Here is a 21,352-nt window from a genome sequence, read left to right as displayed (position 1 = left end):
TAGTGCAGGAAGGAACGTGGTGACAAGCAGTAATCTGATCTGAAACTTGAGCATGTTAAGCTCTGAAAAGACTTCTTCCCCCACAGTGCATTTATTCATCTCTTCTCCTATTTTGATTGTATTTTCCAATGTCTAACTGTCTTGTCAAGTTTTTAGAATCTCTCAATCACATCTCTTTTCTTTCTCATCAAAGAGAAAAAAAACAGGGAAACATATTCATTACAGATATATACAGAAGAATAATAACTGCATGTATTATTACCAATGCAGTAACACTGTGCTCAGAGCTGTATAGTTGCATGAGACACACAGAGGATCTTTACATCACATAACAGAGCACTCCCGGCACTACTCTGCCAGCCCAGCTTCCAACACATCGGCATGACACAGTGCAGATCTGTTCTGAGAAACTACATCTGGCTCTGTAAGTACACCATGCAGCTCTCTGACAATCCACCCCTTAAGTGCTATCGCTCAGATGGTCCTATTAGGATTGTGCTCATACACCTTCTGATTTTTAAGCAGAAGCAGTCCAAGTTACTCCATTTTGCAGCACAGCTATGTCTGTTGCCCCTGCCTAAGACAACAGAAATGTAAGCAAACAAAAACTTTGAACTGATAAGGGGAAACTGGTAGGAAAAATTCTTGTACTTCCATTGTGCAAGAAAGCCAGATATTGTGTCAGTCAGACTTTTTCTTTCTATAGATAGTCTTCTCTGTCATCAAGACTGTAACACGTTCAAGGGGTATCTTTGCATAATCCATTGTGGTGGCATGGAGTCACCTGCCCAAGCTACCTCTAGTAGAAAACACATTATAGTCATGCTAAAAGGGCAATGAGCTCATCTTCATTAGCCATGCTGGATAGCAGTTTCTGCTAGCATCTGTAAACATGGCTGTCATATTTCAAATGTGTGGTTTATCAGTCAGAGCTGGGCAATGTACCCTAGCTAACACTATGTTATTCTCTGCAGTTAGAGGCACCAATGTTAGCAAAATTCCTCTGGTAACTGAAGATACATATGTGTAATAGCATAGATTAGCATACTTGTAATTCTATTGGTAGTGAATAGAACCAGTTAACCAACAAAACTAAAAATCATCAAATCATTAAAATAAAATCCAAATGAAAAGTCAGAGAATATCTGTTTTTGTTTATGAAAATCTCAGTAATTTTGAGTTTATTGAGGGTAAAATGTTGCCTCCTTAGCATAATGTTTATGTCTCTTTCAATAGCCTCCCTAGTAGGACTGCAAGTGCAAGAGTGTCAGTTCTGGCCTTTTACCTTTCTTGAACTGTCAAAATTTTAGGGAGAAAAAAATGTCAGCACTAATTTAGTTTGCCTGAGCAGACTTATAAACCATTAAAATATTTTGGACTGTGACTGTAAGTGCCAACATATCAACACGCTCCTCTTATTCTACAGCAAATGTGCTAGTCTTCCCATAAAGTTAACACCAGTTCTGTAAGAATTTTAGCTGACAACCTATAAGAGTTCAGAATTCCCATATACCTGTTTATCCCAAAAGCAATTTTTCCAAACCCTGGCTTTATGTCTGATTTTTAAAATCATTATGTTTACTCATTTTTCTTCAAATCTCTTTTTAAGAACTACTTTTACTCATTTTTCTTCAAATCTTTTTTTAAGAACTACTTTTAGCATGAATCCCATAAAATCCAGCAATTTCTAAGTATTCGCTTTTGAATTACCTTATAACATGCTAAAGTGCACTCGTTACTATTTTCTAAACCCCCCATTCACTTCTTATTTTCCTTTATTTCCCTGCGTGAAACTTCTGCACATTCTGTTAGCAGTAAGAAGAACCAATCAAATTATTATTCAAGTATCACTCTAGTTCAGGTAAAAAGTACTTTGCAGATGTGAGTCCTAGCTAATGATTTTTACCTTAAAATCCATTGTATAAACAGAAAACTTCACAACAATCTTAGAAAAGCCATTAACCTGCTTTACTTTATTTTGCGTGGTGAGTTGGTAAGTTGGCAGCTGTTCTATGGCTCAGAAGTGCAATTTAATTCCCATGCATTACTACTGTATGCCAGCAGAAGTTGGAACTATTCCTGCATGGGCTGAGTTCCTGCATTTACCCTGTTTGTGACAAACAAGTACATGCAAAGTCTGTTACCGTAGCTTAGGTAGAGCATGTTCAGTGCCCCTATGCTGCTCCATGCAGCTGTCAGGAAGTAATCTGCTGTCCTTCTTTCCCTTCTCTTGTCACCTTTTGAACACTCAAACCTTGAAATGTTCCAAAAAAATTTTAAATTAGCAAGGTTTAAAAAAGAGAGAAAGAGCTGCAAGTCTTCTAAATTTTTAGTCTGAATGGAAATAATCATTTCTGTTTCAGTGAAACTGAGAAAATATATTTTTATACATATGGCTATAAGTTAATCTGTAGCATTCATCTGTATATGTTGCCAAATTCTTCACATTGAAATATGTAGAAAGGAATCACATGCATACACTTTGAGAGATACTCAACAGTGAGATTTCAGCACAACACTGTTATATGGAGTGACTCTGTACATACATAGATTAGCAGAGTGCCAATAGCATACCTTTGTGAAGAAAGCTGTATAGGCATCTGGAAAAGCTGCTGCTGCAAAAAAAATTACAGAATAGAGACTGGTTGTGGAATTTGACCATATAGCATTGGACATCGCATATTATATCTGGCAATCTATGTGGTACACTGCCAAGAAATTACAGGAAGAAGACCATACGTTCACTGCACAGAGAAGAATATGTGCTGAAAGGACACAGAAAGCAAAACCAGGCGAAGACATATAATGCAAGGTACTTCTATGCTTCTATTTCTGAAGAGAAAGGGAGAAAGGAAGAGAAAAAAATTAGAAAGCTTTGCAGAAGAGAATCAGAGTGCTTGAAACCAAATCTGAAACACTTTTCTCATATACAGTGACATCCTCATGTTCTCCTCTCATAATTTTTTTGCCCCTAAATAATGAAAATGAAGTCCATATAATTACCCTTTACTTTATAAAATACTATGGTAAGAATTTTCTGTAGGTTTATCTTCTGTTTCAGACATTTTAAAACAAAAAGTTTCTTATTTTTCTTTTTCACCTATTTTCCTCAGGAATAGGATAATGAAACAAATGTGGAGACATGGAATTCTTTTACATACACATAGCTGGATTTCTACACTTGTTTACAGAAAAGAAAAAAAAAAAAAAAAAAAAACACCAACAAAACAGATGACCAATGCCATTACTACAAATATAATCAGCAGTTTCAATAGAACTTGCTTGTTAAACTGATTCACAGCTTTTCACGGTATAATGACTTTATTGCCTTTTATTATAGAAGGACATAGTATAACAAGAGTTGCTTTATCTTTTCTCTATTTTTTCAAACAATGGCATTATTTGTTAACAGTGTTTGATGACAGAAACAGTACAGTCAGCTACAGCATGGATTAACATGAACAATAAACATTTCCTGAATGTTTCATTTAGAGCCAAAAGATAACAATCATCTTTTTAAACTGAGGGATGGAGGTTTGCAATCAGTTGGATGGATAGTTTCCAGAATGACTAGAAAATGCCAGTACATGGTAGACTGAATTAATTAAAAATAGTAAGTAACAGATTGTTTGTTTTCTAAAAAAGTTAAGTACTGGTACTTGATAACTTTAGCTTAACTTAAATGTGAAAAACAGCAATGCCTTCTGGATTTTAGATAATTATTAAAATCTGACTGGAAATAATTATACTATATTAGGGATGAGGGGGAGCAGACATTAATACAGGAATACAAACAAACAAAAGAAAAACCCATACGCATATGAAAGAAGGATGCTACTTCAAAAATTACAATAATTCATTTAGTCACATTTAACCATCTGAAAAAAACGAACCCGGAACACACAAATTGAGTGAAAGTGATGCAGTTCCCAGGAAAAATAAAATATAAAAACCAACAAAACAAAACAAAACAAGCTGTTTTTTTTTTTTTTTTTTTTTCCAGTAAAGAAGATAATCTTCCTATTAAACCTTATATCTCTTAATGGTTCTAAAAAAATTCTAGAGAATAGCCGTGACTAATAACCTTACTAGGGCCCACATGTTCAGTGAGACACTGAGCTCTGAAATGCTTGTGCAAATGTTACTCAGAACAACCAGTTTTTGAAATAAACTGCCTGCAAGTCATCATTATGAAGCGGTGCTGTTAGTTTTGCTATTTCTCTGAAATATGATACCAGGTGCACAAGAACAGGCAAACTCTCCCATGCTCTGTAGTCCTTTTGTACTCATGTAGAAGAAATCTGACCAGAAGGACACTAAACTGAAATCAAAGAAAAGATGCTTGAGTGCAATTTCACGTGACATGATGATCCCATTGTCCATTTTTTGTTGTTTCTGGCTACAGGGCAGTATAGCACGCTTAGACTTCTCTGCTCTTGGGCCCCTCAGAATAGCAAGTCAGAAAACCATTTGGTCTGCTTCAGCAGAAGCTACATTGGCAATGTAAAAATCTCTTCTGCAACCTTATGAGCTCCTTCATTCTCCTTCAAATTATCCTCCAAGCAATATTGTTTTCCTTTTCTGATGACTTTATTTAGGAAGAACTATAATGACTCATATGTATTACAGAGTAAAATTACATTCAGTTACATTCAATTGGAAACATTTCACATCTACTGCTTTCTACAGTAACTAGCAATAGTATTCTCCCCCAGAGTGACTTACTAACAGTGTTTTATCACTTTCCAAAAACATCTGGTGGGAGGAGGCTGCTTCTGCACTCACCAAATCTGTGTAAAAACTTATTGATGTGACTTGTAAAAATAAACAAAAAGACAGTTAAAGACCTATTGATGTACACAGAAATGCTACAGCAAGTAATTCTTCAATTTTTTGTGGCCAAAAAAAGAAAAATGAACTGTTAAATGTCTTTAATATCTTTATTTCTAGAAGTTGGTTCTAGCTCATTAAACATGAGTGCACAACCATTCAAAGATACATGTGATTGAAATTATGATGCTAATGAAGATCACCTGTGTATAATATAATCTGAGACTGAAAAGACTTTGCAAGTATGGCAAAAAATAACATAGTTGTGTATGTGATAGAGTGGTTGCTGTTTAAAAACAGAAATATTTATCTAATAGCATCTTTCTTCATATTAAAAATAGGTCAAAAGCAAAGCACAAGTAGCTGTAGCTGTTTTGCTTTCTTTCCATTCTTTCCCTGTTCTCATCTGCTTGTATACTTAATGCGTATCTGCAGAAACACATTGTTTCTACTGTGATTTCTAATGTTTTGTGAAAAGATGCTTACTTTCGAAGGAAATGTGCATAGTGAAATTTGAATAATAGCTTTTGAACTCATAGGTTTCTCTTTTTTTTCTTCTTTTTTTTTTTTTTTTTTTTTTTTTCTTTTAACAGGCTTTGTTCTCTTACATTACACATAAGAAATATCTGGAAATACAGAAGTGGGAACAAGGACAAAAAAGGGCAGTTCCCCACCAGCTGAAATGATTTGTCCCAAATTACACAAGTAACTCATACCAAATTTGGAAGCACAGATCCCTGTAGCAGGATTCTCCTAGCAGCCAATTCAGTGGCAGCAAACCACATCTCCTCTCCATTTAGCTATCTCAATGCTCTGATTGCCTTATTAGAGACAGCTCTTCAATAAGATTTAATACCCTTCTTTTATATTCTGCAACCTGACAAACTATTTAAATTGTCATCCAACTATATTGTATGTAATAGTTTTATACATCTGTACTTATTAATTCATGTAATGTCAATTTATATTGTGGTATTTCTTTCTTCAAATATGATTTTGCAAACTGACTTCAATTAGAATTTTCTCTCCTTAATTAAGTTTAGTAATTATAGAGGCATTTTTACCTTTATAAATGAAATGCCTTTTACCAGTAATATATTTTTTCCAGACAGACTGCGTTTTAGAACTGCTATAACTGCTTACAATACTCTTTTATTATTTCATTTTATATGAATTCCAAAAAAACTTACTTATGAAGCAAGAAGGACTTTGGAGATATCTTCACAGAAGTTATTTATTTCATATAAACTTTGTTCTTTTTTTCTATGCAGAAGAAGATCTATTTTGTAAACATTTCTCTTGATATTATGAAAACAAGCAGGTTAAAAAAGAAAAGAAAAAGAAAAGTCATGGAAACAGAAAAATTGAGGTGAGAAGGACCTCTGGAGAGCAGGGTCAGCTATAGCAGGTTGCTCAGGCCCATGTCCTGCCAGGATTTGAACATCTCCAATGATGGAGACTCCACAACCTCCCTGGGCAACCTGTTTCTATGAACAATCAGTCACAGTACATTCAACAATTCTGTGATTGTCTCGGATTTTAATAACAGTAGATGTAATTAATTTCTGATCTAAATCTCTGTAAGTGCCTTCCCGGTGGCCTTCAAAGATACAGTACAATATCAAATCAATTTATGTATTCTTTGGCTGTCAGCATCAAATCAATAGAGAAGTTGTATTTACGGCTTCTCTATGAAATAAACAGGCTGAATTTGTCATACATTCATGCTAGAAAGTAGGTAAGCAATCTAAATACCTTCTATCTTTTTACAACCAAATATTTGAAATTGTGGCTTGTTACCAGAGGCGGAGAGTTAGCGTTATCATTACGGCAAGATTTGCACATAGGAATCAATAATTCCCAGCTGGTAAGTCAAGAAATGCGGTCAGACAAACCCCCCCCAAGTCAGGAGATAACTTTTTTTCCAAATACTTCTGCAAATATGAGGAAACTTCTTAGAAAGGAGCCACCTCCTTTTGTCCTCAAGCTATGGAAATGAATCAACAAGGAGCTTCAAGAAAGATCAAGCAATTCTGCTCTGTTCTGTTTCTTATATTTTCCCACTGCAATCAAATCCAGAACTTGTAAAAGGTATTACTGAAATACTGCTCTATTTGAAGTGATATGTTAAAATTTGCCCAGTATAATTTGTATCTGCTAAAGGAAATAGCAGGTTCTATAAATACAATGCCTCCAAATGAATGCTTTGAAAAAAAAAAAGCTGAAGTTGTACCTCTGTGTCATCCAACTGAATGCAGCTATGTAACGCTTTAAGAATGTGATTGTTTAAATATGCATGTGGGTATATAAACATATAAATCTCAGAGGGAAACAACCAGTTGGCTTGGCAATTTGTTCAGTATTTCCAGATATGCAGATTTTTAGATGTGATGATTTCAATGTATGCATGTATCTAAAGAAACCTTTTCAGGCTTAAACCACATTCATTCTTAGCTCAATTTGTTTTCCAACTCTAAAGCAGTGTCAAAATCACACTTAAACTGAAATCATAGTGAAAGATAGGATCTCTCTAACAGTAGGCTTCCTGGTGATGCAGTGATTGTGGCACATCATGCAATTGCAAGAAATTTCAGTGAAAAGATTCTAACAGCAGAATTTGTTTCATAAATAAGAACAAGGAGAAAGGTGTTCTTTACTTTTTCTAAAATAAGACAAACAAGCAATTTATTTTCTGTCACAAACTGAGATTTCACAGAAGAGGCCTCCAGAATTGAATTTTATACCTATGTGCAAGAGAAATACATCGGAGAATAAAAATACATGTATAAAATATCCACTTCTAGAGATTTTTTGATCTAGTGATTCTAATTTTGAAACGAGGGAAAAAAATCAGATGTGTCATTTTAAACTTTGAGTAAGTGTCTAAGATGAAACAATCCATATCTGATGTCTTAATTGAGGGTCAACAATGGCCCAAAAAATGAATTTAAGTAAAATAACAGCAACAACAGAAAAAGGAAATATCTGCAGACTGTGAACATGGGTAAAAATATGGAACACAAAGCCACTCATTTGGATGTTTTTGATTCTGTCTTTCTTTGGGCTACAAATCAATGTATAAAACCAAAAATTATGACATATGTGGAAAAAACAACAGATTACGGAACACAACAGAAAATACTCAGATTATATGATTAAATGATTGAGAACTTTTAATATCTTGTTTCATATTGAAAAATCTTGGTGGTAACCAGGTTCATTTTCATACAGCAGCACAAAAGATATGGTCGAATGCACACAGAATTCAGAGTAATTCTTGCTATCCACTGCAACGAGTCATGTGTTTAACCTTTAATGATTCAAATACATTTAAGATGTTCTAAAATATCTTCTATGTTTAATAGATGCCAACCCCACAATCAACACCTGCCAACATAAAGATCTGGCGTCTAGAAGAAACATTATACTGATGTGAATAAGAGAGTGCAGGAACTTGTCTAATGAAAGTAAAAGCTTAAATCCAATTTAATAGTTGATTTTTCAAACTAGAAACCAGTCTGAATTCATTATTCAGGATTTCAGAACATCTAAGCAATGCTTTATTTTACTAAGCTACACTTGCGGTTATGTTTCTGTGCATATACAGAGATTGGAGCATGAAGTCTTTCATACAAATACCTGATAAAGGGTCTTCTTAATAAGATCAGTAACAAAATTAAAAAAATTAATAATAGACGCTACATGCATGCTAATAACTCAAAGCCAGACATAATTATTTAGCAAGAACAAATAATTGTTATTACCAGACTGTTTTGGCTTAACCCAGCAGGTAGCTCAGCACCACACAGTTGTTCACTCACTCCTCCCCTTCCAAGTGGGACAGAGGACAGAACCAGAAAAAAAGAAAGTAGAACTCATGATAAAACTATCAAGATAAAACTATTTACTAAGATAGAGAATGCAAAAAGGATAATAGTTAGGACAATAAAGGCCCACTACCACAAATTACACAGCAAGTTTCCCTCATTTGAGAGAAAATCACAGTGATCAGCACACCTGGAGTGCAGGAGATTAACTTCCTGCTGTAAAAACCACCTGCTTAATCATGGTATCTCCCCTGCCAGGCATTTTTTTTTTTTTTTAACTATATAGGTATATATGTAAATATACAACATGTAATGCACAAACTGTTGCTCATCACTCACTGACCAATACCCAGATAGCCCCCCAAGCAGTGAAAGAGAGAGAGATGAACTGCTACACCTTCAAAAAACTCTCCTTCGTGATGTTATGTGGTATGGGATATTCCTCTGGCTTAGTTGTGGTCAGTTGGTCGGTCTGCTGTCCTGATTCTGTTCCTTCCCTGCTCCTTTGGTCCCCCACCAACTCTTTGCTGATTGGAACTGAGAAATTGGAGTGCCTTGGCTCTGTACAGCAGCGCTCAGCAGCAACTAAAAATGTTGGTATGTTGTCAACGTTGTTTTTCTCCTAAAGCCAAAACATAGCACCATACCAGACACTACGAAGAAGAAATAATTCAATTCCAGCTGAAACTAATGACACAAATGTAGTTATTTTTTTTTACAAACTACAAACATTTCAACACTTCTAGTAGATTAATCTTACCAGAGTAGAATATTCTTATAGTATAACTACAGAGTGAATATCAATCTACAGAAATAGTTTAACCAGGAAAATGCCAGAATTTTTCATCTTCCAAGATTTTTATGAAAATTCTACTTTATATAAACATGAATAATAAAAAAATAGTCAGCATGCTTCTTTAAGATATGGAAGTTTCTCTGACTCAAGAAAGCATTTTCAAATGTGTTCAAATCTCTCACTGTTCAAAAAACCTACTACGTGAAACAAATATTTTTCACTGAGCATTTTGCACTGGAAGGCAATTTTTTAGCAGAAGAGGAAAGGGAAAACTGAAACTTCCTTTAGCACAGTTCACATAATCTACTTCTAACAGATCTCCTGTGCTGCGCATCAGTTTCTGTAGTGAAACCACAGAGAATAGAAATGCAAGATGACCACAAGGCACTGCAACATTCTATCGGGAAATAATCTTGAACTTTTTCTCAATCAGTACATGAATATGAATGTTCATAATAGTCAACAATGATTGAGCTTTCCTGAAAACTAAGTATTTACTTGCTCTGAAGGAAATTTCTTAATGAGAGGAGAAAATATGAAAGGAAAAAATTGATTTTCATATCAAAAATAGGTGAGGTATTTTCTATGCTAGTAAAACTAAGCTTATTTAAAATGAGTTTCATCTATTTAATCTTGATATCTACCATTATTACCACTACTCACTCTGTAATGTCTTCATTTCAGGGATATTATTCTTTTCCCCAGCTTTCTTTCCTTTGAAAAGTCTTTACTGGTCTGTGCAGGGACAGGCAGTGAGGAACCCCTGATGGTAGAGCAGATGTTCCCACCAGCAAGTCAACAGAGGTCATCAGTCTTGCCTGCATTATAGGAAGATATGTCTTTAAAGGGACTTGTGCCACATAATTTATACCATGCTGGTTCCAGATCCAGGAAAGAAGCAGGGAATTACTTTCAAAAAGTCATGGAAGGCTTTTTTTCACTTACGCTGAAAATATTATGGATAAGAAACACTGCCCAACAAAAGAAATTCTGCCACAGATACCCATCATCTTTCTTGAGTTTGCAGTTATAGATGTAGGAAAAATATATTTGTGGATTATATTCATATTTTATAGCCTGCCTGCTCTTGTTTCAAAAAAGCAAGCCTCAAAATGTATTTATTATCAAGTAGGTCTTAAGTCTAACATGTTCAGCTAAAATAGATCTCTGGCAGATTCTGTGCACACTGTTGTAGTATATTATTACTTTAACGAAAGTTCACAAAAGAGTGTGCATTGAAGAAAGAAAATTTGATTTATTTTACAATTACATATTAGTACATAAAAGTGGTTAAAGTTCACTTTGAGAGTTACAGAGCAATGGAACAGGTTGTCAAGACAGGTTGTGGGGTTCCCAGCTCTGGTGATATTCAAAACCTATCTGGACACTTTCCTGTGCAACCCACCCTAGGGAATCTGCTTAACAGGGGGTTGGACTAAATGATACTCAGAGATCTCTTCCAAGCCCCCAAAATTCTGTGATTCTGTGTTCATTTTGCTTTTTTGTATGTGTTGATTATTCAATTTCCTTTATCATTTCTAAAACAGTATGCCAGGAACTTGATTTATTCTTTGACCAATAATCCAGCAGTTCAAATAAACAAGCAGAACCAAGGTCTAATGTTTTCATTCTAATCGGCACTTCCAGAATCTTGCCTAAACTCTAATTTTCACCTTTCTTAATGAACATAAACTAATTCTACATGATTGTTATTCTTTCAGTACTATTTTCTGAAACAAAACAAAATTAAAGGTGTTGCTAACATGATTTTTTTTCATTATCCTTTTATTTTCCCCTAAATTTTTCATGTGTCTTATACACTGTAAGAGAAGAATATTTTACAACTGAAGCATTTGTAATTCTAACCCAATCATTACACACTGTGCATGAATCCATAAAGTTTCAGATTTAGTACTTTATTAAAGAAGAGTTACATCAGTTATGAGATTTCCTGCCCAGATGTACTAGACAGAGGATGAACAGGATATATCCCTATATTAATTTAATAGCCAATTTTTACATTAGGTTCAAATTAAGTTCCCCAAAAAGAACAATATTTTGGCCTCCATTTATATAATTGCAATCCCAATAAGTTTAATGGGCTTTCACATGTGTAAACAGGACAGACATCTGGGTCAAATCCAGCTCTGGAAAAATAAATCCACTGCCTTTATGCTGGCTTTCACCCAATGTGCATAAAATGGGATCTGAACTAGATTTTTCCTAGTATTTTAAGATTTTATATCAGCTGCTTTCCAGCAGGATTTCTGTAAAGAACCAGTTGGATATATCTTGTTTTTAGGCAAATCCCTCTTTTTAAACAATAATAATTAATTTCTCCATGAACATTCTAACTTGATATCCATAAACTGAATCCTGTGTGCTGAGATAAAAAGGAAAGGCACATTTTCAGATGCAGTGAATATAGCTTTAAATTTTCAGAAGTCATTAGCAATGTGAAGTATGAATATTCCACTTTAAAATTTGTCAGAAATCCAGATTTGCTGGAGATGGAGCCTATTTAATATATTTCCAACGGAGTATCCAAATCAGAGAACAAATAATCACTTGTACTTCTGTAACACTACAGCCAACATGTATTTTCCATTAGGTTTTTGCATAGGTGTATGAGGATTTTAGTGGCTTCTGGTAAATGTTACTCATGGCAGAGAATGTTTGTTCTAATTCAAACCACCATACTAAATAGAGAGAAAAGAAAATTTCATCATTCCTATGGTTATGTTATAAATGTAGAGAAATAGCTATTCAGGGAAATAGTTTCTCTGTTATAACAGTGCAGTATAATACTCTGATGATCATAGTAAACAATGCAAGGGATCTTCCGTCCATTATGTTACAAGTTGAAATCCTACACCTGAAAAAGTACCTAATGATTTTATTTAGAAAGTCTCTCTTTCACATTATATCATTTCCAAGTGATGTGGGTCACCGACAAGCCCAGTTTTCAATGAAATTCACTAAAATGCTGAATCTACACAATCAGTAAATAGCTCTTGAAAGACTTCATTGTTTGAATAGTATTGCACATAGACAATAAGCCTTGTACCAATAATGTTTACATCATAAAACATGCTATAGGCTACAGGTTACCAGAAACAATACAAAGGAACAAAATACAAATAATACATTCAACTTGGGAAACCTACTAGAAAGATGTGAAGAAAGTACTTAAAACAGGAACTACCATTGTAAGGGAACATGAACTGTAAAAACACTGATCTGGCATAACTGTACTGGCGTCTTCCCCAGTCACAGATTAGAGTAATTTTTAATAGATAAAATTTAAAAATTATCTCTACCAAGATGCAAGGAAATAGGAGGAAAACTTCATTTGTCTAATAAATAAACTCCTTAAACTGAGTTACACAGCCGAATAAAGTACCTCTTTGTACTCTTTGAACAGAAAAGAGGAAAACAACTAGGTCATTATAGGGACAAACAAGTTGTTTTTCACAGTATTCCTTACAACAATTCTTCTAGGGACAATTATTACATTCAGTCATTCTCAGATTCCATCATGGATAAACTTGAAGAGGAAGAAGACAAAGATTGAAACTTTGTTGAATAAGGCTGAATAAGAGGACAAAGAATGGCAGTGAATGAGAATGAAAGTAAGACTAGAAACAAGAATTTTTAAAATACTAATAAATGCTGTGAAGAACACAAAAAAGCTAAAGTTGAAGGAATTAGGATCTTATATTATAGCTTTTATATACCCAGCTTAAACACTGTAACACACAAAAAATCAGTAAATAATGGATTCAGTACATTAACAATAACAGCCAAATGGAATTGCATATTAAAGACAAAAGAATCCTCCCACACAACCAAGTTCCTAAGTGGATATAAACAATGTTAAATGTGCAGATGAGATATTCATACATTCTGTATATAATTTTATATAGGAAAAAAAGAAAAAAAGAAATTCAAATGATGGCTTAATTTGATATGATGACAAATGATAAGAATTTGCATTGCAAAATCCAAGACCTTGTTCATATTAATAAACTTCCTAAAGTAAAATACCTTAATAACCTTTTCTGACCTGTTGCAAGTAAAAACAAATTTATTTAACTGTTTCAAGAAATCAAATCTTTTTCTTACAAATTTACTAAAAAAAATTGAAATAAAAAATAGATTGTTTATTTGTTATTTGTTGTGTTCTGCCTGTCATTTTATTCTAGAGTGCTATTTATTGAAATCTCTCTTCACCTGCTTCTATTTTAGAGTATAGTGCCCTTCCAACTACTAAATGTTACACATCCACTTCATTTTTCTAGCTTTTGTAGAAAAAAAAAGGCTTTTGTAAAAAAAGCTGGCACTTTATGAAGTTTTTTCAACCAATTCTTCCTGACTGTGTCCTTCTGGTTATTCAACCAAAATCAAATTTCTCAAAGCTTTCTATGGAATTTACATACAAACAAACAAACAATCAGAATGTGCTACTATATGAAAAACAAAATTAAAAGAATACAATACAAGATTATCCATCTTTGGCTTACATCCATATTAACCCAAAAGACTTTAAGGAAAAGGCATAGATTTGGGTTCTTTCTGAGTTCTTAAATGGATTTAGAGGTCTTAAAATCCCATGTTTTCAGGAAATATAAATAAATACAAGTAATTTGTTGAGTTTGTATGTAGCAGGTCTACAAAATTAGTCTGAATTCTGCTCTGTTGTTCAGATAAGACCAAAAAATGAGAAAACAGAAAAAAGATAAAATTTCTGAGTTTTTTAACTGAATTTTCTAATACAACATTGGTAGCATGGTTTTATTTAATCAGCAGTTATTACATAATACAAATACTGAACTAATATATAAACAGATAACATTTTCTTATTCAGTAAGCTCTGTATTCTTTTTTTCTAAAACTTTTCTCAGAAATATTAATCAAATTAAGTGAACTACTTGCTTCAGGTTTGATTTCAGACTTTTAATGTTTCTGATGGCAAATACCTTTGTTTCAGGGCACAACAGGTACATTTGGTATTGTTTGGATTATTACAAAACCTTCCCTGTCACATAGCCTACATAATGGCTTCCATTACCACAAAAGGAATGACTTAGCTTCACTTACCCCAGGAGTAGAGTTTTCATATGCATAGAATGCTATCAGAAAATGTTTGGTTAAAAAGTAAAAACACTGTCACATTTTATAAATTGGAATATAATGCATTCTAAAAGGCACTTTTTTTCTGCAAATGGTTCATTTCAGAACTTCATAATCTGTACAGTCGAGTTGCAGAATATGAAAGGAGAATGCATTGGTTTGTCCCTGTAAGACAATATTTTCATTTCAAATCCTGGACTGGGAGAAGCAAGATTACTCTGTAATATTGCAAGCAGGACAGAAATAGTGAAAGTGCTCTACATACAGTAAATAATTAGAAATGTATTGCAAACACTAATTACATTGCCTACACTGGTCTTCATGAATGTAATCAAGAAAACATGCGTTTTTTCTTCTCTTTAAGTACCATTTCCCAGTTTTGTTGGTGCGATAAGTAAAAAGAGAAACTGCATATCCTCATGGTAGGTGAAAATACAGTTTGTTAGAAAGCTGGGACTGTAGGCTTAAAATGGGTTTTTTGCATTTCCAATTCAGTGGAACTATTTATGTGAGTAAGAGACAAGGAAAATTTCTGTCCAGAAATCTTCAGATGAGAAAATAAATTGAACACTCCATATGCAGTTATTTGTCATATGCAATAGAGTCCAAATATCTCATTTGGAGCCAGATTCTGTCTCATCTTTATACATATGGTTTTAAAGCCACAGCTGTATATTTCTGTGAAGTGATCATTTCACTCCTTGTCTTCAACGAATGTGAGAACCAAAGTCCTCCTATAATGCTCATACTAACTGGTCATTTTTTAACTACAGCTGTTACATCCCAGAAAATAAAAATAAAAAAAAATAAAAAATGTAGAACTTCTTTAGAGTTGTTTATAGCAGAATGGAGTCCTTGTTGCTTTTCTTGTTTTTCTTCAGTGCTGGAAAGCAGATGGGTTTAACTATTCTTAGATTCCATCGGAAAAAAGGACTGCAAGAATGTACGATATCATGTGTATCTTCTGTTTAGTTCTGTATCGGGTTCCTGATAGAGGCCATTAACCATTATTTCAAGTTAAGAAACATGATAAGCGAGACAGAATTACAGAATCACAGAATGGCCAGGGTTGGAAGGGACCTCAAGGATCATGAATCTCCAACCCCCCTGCCACAGGCAAGCCCACCAACCTTCACATTTAATACTAGACCAGGCTGCCCAGTGCCTCATCCAACCTGGCCTTGAACACTTCCAGGGACGGAGCATCCACAACCTCTCTGGACAGCCTGTTTCAGTACCTCACCATTCTCTCTGTAAAGAACTTTCCCCTGACGTCCAACCTAAATCTTCCCTCCTTCAACTTAAAACCAATTTCCCTTGTCCTGCTGTTATCTACCCTTTCAAAGAGTTGATTCCCCTCCTGTTTGTAGGCTTTAGGTACTGATAGGCTGCAATGAGGTCACCCCCTCAGTCTTCTTTCCTCCAGGCTGAACAAGCCCAGCTCCTTCAGCCTGTCTTTGTAGGGGAGGTACTCCAGTCCCCTGATCATCTTCGTGGCCCTCCACTGGACCCTCTCCAACAGCTCCCTGTCTTTCTTGTACTGGGGGCTCCACACTTGGACACAGTACTCCAGATGGGGCCTCACAAGAGCAGAGTAGAAAGGGGACAATCACCCCTCTGCTGGCCACCCCTCTTTTGATGGAGCCCAGGATACCATTTGCCTTCCAAGCCGCAAGGGCACACTGCTGGCTCATGTTAAGTTTTTCATCTATCAAGACCCAGAGGTCCTTCTCCACAGGGCTGCTCTCAAGGACCTCTCCTTCCAGTCTGTATGGATGCATGGGATTCCTCCGGCTGAAGTGCAAAACTCTGCACTTTGCTGTGTTGAACCTCATCAGGTTCACCCGGGCCCACCTTTCTAGCTTCTTGAGGTCCCTCTGAACGGCATCCCTTCCTTCAACCGTGTCGACCGCACCACTCAGCTTGGTGTCGTCAGCAAACTTGCTGAGGGTGCACTCAATTCCGTCATCGATGTCATTGATAAAGATGTTAAAGAGCACCAGTCTCAAGACAGAACCCTGGATGACGCCACTCGTTACCGGCCTCCACCTGGACATAGAGCCATTGATGACCACCCTCTGTCTGCGGCCTTTCAACCAATTTCTTATCCATCGAGTGGTCCACCTATCAAATCCACATCCCTCCAGTTTGGAGAAAAGGATGTGGTGGGGGACCATGTCAAAGGCTCAAGTCCAGGTAAATGACATCGGTCACCTTTCCCTTGTCCACCGATGCCGTCACTCCATCATAGAAGGCCACCAGATTGGTTAAACATGATCTTCCTCTGGTGAAACTGTGCTGGCTGCCATGGATCACACGCCCTTTCCTCATGTTATTAAGCATGTCAAACATATGCTACAATGGAATTACTTGCTATTCCCAGTGCTTTGATAACAAAGGTTTACTTTTTTATCAACAATACTTAGAGCAATAAATTTTATTAACAAAGATATCTGAAGACAATCAAAGTTCAAGTTGAAATTGGAGTACATGCCAATTGAGAATATCAAATGAGCTCAGAATAAGTAAAATTAAATACTATAACAATCATCAATTTCAATATCATTTTTTTTTCTTCTTCTTTTTCTTCTTTTAATTTGATCTACCACAGCTTAGGAGACAAAAATCATGTTTTTATTTGCATTTCAGAATGTAAATACAGACTTAATGCTGACAAGATCTGACAAAAAACTTTTTCCATTTCTACATCAACGGAGAACCAAAAAAAAGGCTCTTGAAATCACTGCTCATGTAAATGAGCATGTGTAATGAAAACAATTATTTTCAAGACATTGGGATATTTATCATCTATAACACCATGTATTTCTGAGCCATATGAGTTATTTCAGTTTGTGGATTAAAAAGAAGGAGAAAATTTTGAGAGGTTTTCTTGACAACACAGGTTATAAGGTGCATATTCATAGACCAGTAATAATTGCAGGGCTAATATATACAACAGATGCGTCAGACAGACAACACAATTTTGTTTAACTATTTTTTCCTAGGCATTTGAGTACAAGTAGTAGGGACTAAAATCAGATTTACAGTTGTCTCAGCCAGTGGCATCAGGAGGCAATGTTAGAGAAAATAAGGTTTCTGGAATTATTTCTCTAACATTTCCAAGACATTACAAAATATTGTGTCACCTACAGAAAATTGGGTCACACATCCTTTTCTTCTGAGAAGCTACCAGAAGAGGACTGTTACTCAATTATCCATAATTGTTTGATGACCAGATCATCTCCACATAATAAGAGAGCAGGTTTAATCTTATTCTTAAATAAATTCAGATTCATCCATCATCCTTATCCAGAAGAATATTGTAAACATCAAGTTAGAGAGCAACTAGAATGACTATGCTTGTCCCAGCATAGAAAATTGTTGGTCCACCAACAAATACAGCATACAGCTTAGGACTCAGTCAGGAGACAAATGCAAGAATTTTTTATTAGCGATAATCTTTTTTTTCTGTTTTTGACAGCAATCCTTCTGTTAATATGACAGTATTATGAAAACTACAGTTTTTCTCTGCCTATGTATTTTGACTCTCTTAATATCAAAAGATCTGGTGCTGGACAATGCTTTGAAATTAACAATTTTCATGAACTTTTAATTAGTTTTTTTGTATGTGTGTGAAAGAGAAAAGAAACCTAATTGGAATAAAAATATGAAAGCTGCTCTGTAAAATGAAGGCATTTATAAAGCTAGGAAGAGTTGAGCAGGACAGAATTTCACAGAAGAAATTAGAAGATTCTTAAAACATAGCTATAACAGTAATTGTGTTGGAATAGTTGTTTGTGACTGAATCCTACCAGAAGATTGTTTCTTAGTTTGAAAGTTACACATGGGACTTTTGTGCTGTTCCTAGAAATGACTATAATACCTGGAAGCTCACACTTAGCAAAGATCAGTAGACGGAGAGATCCTAGAATCACATAATCATACAATCATTAAGTTGGAAAGCAATCTTTAAGATAATCAAGTCCAACTATCAAGCTTTCACCCTTATGCCCACTAAACCATGTCCCTCAGTGCCACATCTACCCTTTTCTTGAAAACCTCCAGGGATAGTGACTCCATCACCTCTCTGTGCAGTCTGCTCCAATGCATCACCACTCCTGAGAATAATTTTTTTCCTAATATCCAAACTGAACCTCCCATGGCTCCTCCTTCAACTTACTGCCCCAAGGTCCTGAAGCCCCTTTTGATAGACCTTAAGCTTCTTCCCATTAATTTACTGCTGCTAATCTGAACTAATGAAAGCGAGTCAGAATCAGAAGGCCATATCAGACTAGGTAACTTTCTAGTTAAGTCCCTGACTTAGGCCCTGGGGAGACAGGGGCCTTCTAATAAACATTAAGGAAACAATTTGTAGCAAAAGACTGGTAACAAAAATTCACGTTTTACAGCGGCTTAGCTGTGGCCTCATTTCCTCTTTCTCAATTCCCCTGTGAAAAGAGCGACATAAAATGCTTCAGGCATTGGAGTCTATGAGCGTAGGAAATGGTTGTGTAAAATCAGACCTGCTTGAGCTTCACAGTAGCAGAAGTATAATCTCACTTCTGGTAGATGCATTCACTGACAATTGTTGGGCCCTTGGGGCTACCGTCTTTGTGTTGACTGCCTTCCTATTTCCACATCAGCACTCTGGTGTCTCTCAGATCCCGTGTGGAGACATCACTCTGTACTCATCTTCTGAAAACTGTAAAGCTTGATGTTTCATACTTGTTTGTATAACCTGACTTCAGATACATTCACTTTAAAACACATGCAAAGCCTGAATAAATACAGCTACTGAGGCTTTCATGGTTTTTATTCTGATAGGAAAATTATGCTCACACCAATTTATTAGTACTTACTAAGCATCAGTCTCTTTATTTCCTTTTCTGTTAAAATGGTTTTTGTAAAAGTGATTTTTTCCTCCCAGTTCTCATTTCTTTTCATAGTTTTACTGGTATATAGCTTCAAAAGGCTTATCTCCCCTGCATTCACTTTGACATCTTCTTAATATATCTTTAAGCTAGTTTAATGTGCTGCCTGTCTGCTATTTTCAATATACTTATTATCGATGATAGGTGTAATAGAAACAGTGTTCTTTTTTTATAAAAAAGTTGAACATGTTGTTATTGTCATTTCACTGAGAAATAGGAGTTTGTTTAATGCATATTAATAAAAATTCAAAGCACTTTTTCTTGTTTTCAGACAACAAATTCATTCCTCAATTTACTTTAGACAATGGTTTACTAGTATTTTTAGATTAGAGATTTTTGCATCTGATTAAGCAGAAAGTTTTTCTTATCCTAAAAATAAAAGAGGGTAACAGTACATTGTACTAATTATTCTTAAAGTTGATATGTGAATGTCTTTCTTCATGGAATTCCTTTTCGTAGCTGTCCCTACAACCATGTACCCTGGTGAAATAGCTGTAGCCTTAATGTAAGAGAAAATTAAACTTAAAAAAAATGTCATTTTATAATGACAATAAATATATTTTCATCATAGTAACAAACGGACATTTTTACTATATCATTTTCTATTTTATTCATGATTTCATTTTTATCTGTAATTGTCAAGTTAAGTTCAGATCCTAGGAAAATCTCCTGCAAGGACTGGTAGTCTCCCACTACATAGGGCAGGCTGAAATACTATATCAGTGTATTTGCTTACTTATATTTGCTTACAGCCTACAAAGAGTTTAGCCACCTCAATTCTGCCATGTAATTAACCCAGAAGTGGCTTTGTGTATTTTTTATTTTTTCATCTTGGTTATATTTTCACAAAGGGTGAAAGGGAGAGAGAATATTTGAAATCTTTAGAACAGCAGAAAATGCTCGTTTATATCTATCTGAAAAAAACAGCTAGACAGTGGCCACTGGTAAATTGAACGTTGGTAGAATGCAGAACCAGAAGGCTTCCTTCATTTGGACTTATAAATAAGGAAGGAATAAAAGACTTATGATGAATTAGCAGATGGACAGGTAAAAAAATGCAGCAACAACACAATAACAACAACAACAAAAACAATTTTAAAAAAATTTCACCAAGTTTCGTTTTCTGAACTTGTCTTCTACTGCATGGGCTTGTACATCTCTTTTTTTCCACTGATATCTGCTGAGCTAGCAATATTTCCCTGGATTTTATTAAGATATTTACCACTGACTACTCCTAGCTCTGAATAATCAAGGCAAATTGAGATATATTTATTAATGAAGTTGGGCTGATTCATTGCTTGATATTATCATTGTGAAATAGGAGACAGAAACCAATTTTCATTGAATTTTGAGTTGCTGGGTTTGTCTGTGGTTCATGTGTCAAGAAGACTCTGATTTAACAAGATAAAAGATTCAAACAAACACTCACAAAGCAGAACGAGATCTCTGTTCTGCCAACTGAATGTCTCAGTAAATACTGGATAAATCACAGTGCCAGAATCTTAGCAGTTGTAGTTCGGTGAAACTTCACTGAGCTCAGCCTTGATTTACAGAAGATGTCTTTTACAATATAAGCAGGTGCAAAGTAATGTCTAGAATTTAGATTATTTTTGAGAAAGGATTTGGGGCAGTTCATGTGAAAACAATCATGATTTATTTAAAATATGCTTAAAATAATGTGTACAGCACTTGGAAAGAACAATGAGCTTTGAACAGTCAAGTCTCTATGCATGAAAAACAAAGCTTCATTTTATTGAAATGTTTGAAAAAATAAAAAGAAAAACAAAGATAGTCTGAGTGTCCTTTTACGCTTTTCTGGAAGTAAAGTGATGTCA

This window comes from Phasianus colchicus, chromosome 4 (assembly GCF_987193195.1).
Source record: "Phasianus colchicus chromosome 4, bPhaCol1.hap1.1, whole genome shotgun sequence".
In the NCBI taxonomy this organism is placed as follows: Eukaryota; Metazoa; Chordata; class Aves; order Galliformes; family Phasianidae; genus Phasianus; species Phasianus colchicus.
This window is presented reverse-complemented; position numbering follows the sequence as displayed.